Here is a 3,023-nt window from a genome sequence, read left to right on the forward strand (position 1 = left end):
TGAGAGTCCGCCTGCCGATGCAGGGGACTCGGGTCCGTGCCCCGGTCCGGGAAGATCCCACATGCCGTGGAGCAGCTATGCCCCTTAGCCATGGCCGCTGAGCCTGCGCATCCGGAGCCTGTGCTCTGCAGCGGGAGAGGCCACAACAGTGAGAGGCCTGCGTACCACAAAAAAGAAAGAAAGAAAGCAAACAAAAAACAAAAATAGAATAGATGCAGATGAAAAATGGAGTATGTGGAATAGGTTATGGAGAGAAAGGTTGAAGAAGAAAAGTTCTCTGCCAGTCAATCAGAAGACTTTGGACTTTTTAAAGCAAGAAAATGATGTGATTTTATTTGGGTTTAGACATGGCACTTTGTGGGCAGTGTGGAAATTGGGTAGGTATCCTAAATAGAATGTTTGCATTTCCCCCAAATCTATGTGTTGAAATCCTAAACCCCAAAATAACGGTATTAGAAGGTGGTGTCTCTGGGAGGTGGCTAGGTCATAAGGGTGGAGCCCTCATGAATGAGATTAGGGCCTTATTTAAGGGGGTCCAGAGAGATACTTTGACCCTTCCACCAGTGAGTACATAGTGAAAAGTTGCCACCTATGATCCAGGAAGTGGCCTTCACCAGACACCAAAGCTGCTGGTACCTTGATCTTGGACTAACCAGCTTCTAGGACTGTGAAAAATAACTGTTAGCTGTTTATAAGTAAAAAAAATAAATAAAATAAAATTCTCTTTCTTAGCTTCACATATTCACTGAGTAGTTATTTTCTGTGCACTGAATGTGCAGCCCTCACTAGGCCAGGTACTACCTATTCTTTCTCTTCTTACATGTTTTACCTCTTGCCTTACCTCCCAATCCACCTCATACTCTAGACAAACTGGAATACTCGCAGTCATGGGTCAGAGCTGGGTCAGAACACAGATGGGCTAACTCCTAGGTCAGTGCTATGTCCTCTACACCGTGATCCCCTATTCAGGTTTAAGTGCATTCAATCTGGATATTGATGTACATTCTAATAAATGAACTAGACAAAAACTCAACAAGTATAAATTATACTGGCTTTTTCATATTCCTTGCTGCCTTCTCGGCTCTTTGTCATGTGAGTGTGGGACATAAGCTCTGGAAGTAAATTCATTCTTGCCATCAAGTTTTTGGCCGTATCCATAGTCACAAGGATGCCTAGGAAAAAAACTTGAGGCTTGCTTTTCCTGTCAGTTGAGACACTGATTGAAGAATTTGATTCCAGGAATAGGAATAACCTGCTTTCAAACAAAACAATACCCACATGCCTGTGGCTGCCTGAAATAGCAGTCAAAGCTGAGTTTCACTAGAAAAACACACTTTTCTAGAAGTAGGCCAACCTGGAAATAGGGTTCTAGTTTCGCTCTTTGCCACTGTGTAACCTTGGGCCCATCGACCCTCCTTCTCTAGGCAGTCCCCACACCTCCTCGCCCATATACAATTCAGATGCTCAGACAAACTGAACTGAAATGGCCTTTTCATTTTTAACCAGCAAGCATTGTCTGTTCGAGGATGCCTGGGTGACCAGAGACAAGGGGTGCAGGATTAAGAGCAGTAGGGCTGGGCTCAACTGACCCACTGCTGTTGTGATGGTTCGTCATAGAGGGATCCCCCACCTAAGTAAGTGGGTTAGTTCTATGCGGATCTGCCCCGTAAGTGAGAAGAGAGCACTTACTGCAATAGAAGGAAAAAGAGGGGGAAAGGAGAGGGAAAACGAAGTTGTGAAGATGCTCTGCTGGTGAAGAGAAGGAAGGAAATTAAGAGACACAGTTTAAACACGTGTGATTCTAAAATCGTTTAAAAAAAGACAGAAGAAGAAAGAGGGTGCTTGAGAAGAGGTCGAGGTGGGGTAAAGAGTTAAATTTTTAGCTGTACAAAACACTCAGCCACCCCAGAGAGTTCCATGCAAATAAAGCTGTGCAATATGCTGGGCACAAGCAGTCCCAACTATTTTCACCAAATACTGAAGGAAAGGGGAAGGGGGGGAATGTTTGTTTTGAATATTCTAGTTGACCAAGAGTGAACCTGAAATCCATTTTGATTTCAACACTTTTACATGGCATGCCTCACGAGGTCCAGCGCTGGTGAATATGACTGAGGTCTATCTGTCCATTGCCCATGTGGCTTATGTGCTCTGAAGAAGCCTCTTTCTGACCTTGCTTCATCAAGGTACCTGAGATGGGAAGGATGAAGGGTAGTGAATGAGTGGAAGCATCTCCTCTTTCTCTGAGATATTTCTACTCTATGTGGCAATGTTCAGGGTAGCGGAAAGAAGAGAAGCCCTCTAGCAAAAATGTAAGGCTTTTTTTTCCCCACATGCGGGGCCAGAATGCTGGAGCATTAGAGTGGCCTGCTCTCCGGGGGCTCACTGCCTTGAAGATCCGATACACTGACCGTTGCCTTCTTTTCCCCTTCAATGCTGTCAGCCAGGAACCCTCACTTCAACTGTGCATCCCTTAGCTATGGGAGGGGGGCTCCTGGAGCCCAATTTCGGTCCTGATGATGGGCCAGAACCGTGTCACAAAACGCACTGGTTGAACCTCCTCTATGCCTTCCAGAGGACAGGCAGTCTGGTTCACTGGAGGCCCGAGGGTCAGGGAATGACCACCAGTCAACTAGGTCCTGATTCCTCAAAGGTGTCCAGTATTTTCAAAACGCAGATTGAGCCTGGGTGGTCAAATTACTACTTTCACCACAAAAAGCAAACTCTTGGGCATACGCTGTTCCAAGTGAAAAGCACATTTTGCGTTTTTGCAGAGGGGAGGTGCAGGGCGGGGTGCCCCACGCCGCCGACCCCCGGCCCAGCTCTCCAGCTGCCAGGGAGCTGGAACTGCGGCTGACCCGGGAATGACTGCAGACGCCAGAAGGAGCAGAGGGCTGGGCGGCACACAGGCTGTGGTAGGAGGCGGGACCATGCATCTCGTTGAAAGGCTCCCGGCGCCTGCCTGATTGGCGAAGCTCGCTTGCCATCGGGGTGGGCGGAGCCAGTTGTGCGCCGGGCCTCAGGCC

Source organism: Mesoplodon bidens (assembly GCF_964165515.1).
Source record: "Mesoplodon bidens genome assembly, chromosome: X".
Taxonomy (NCBI): domain Eukaryota; kingdom Metazoa; phylum Chordata; class Mammalia; order Artiodactyla; family Ziphiidae; genus Mesoplodon; species Mesoplodon bidens.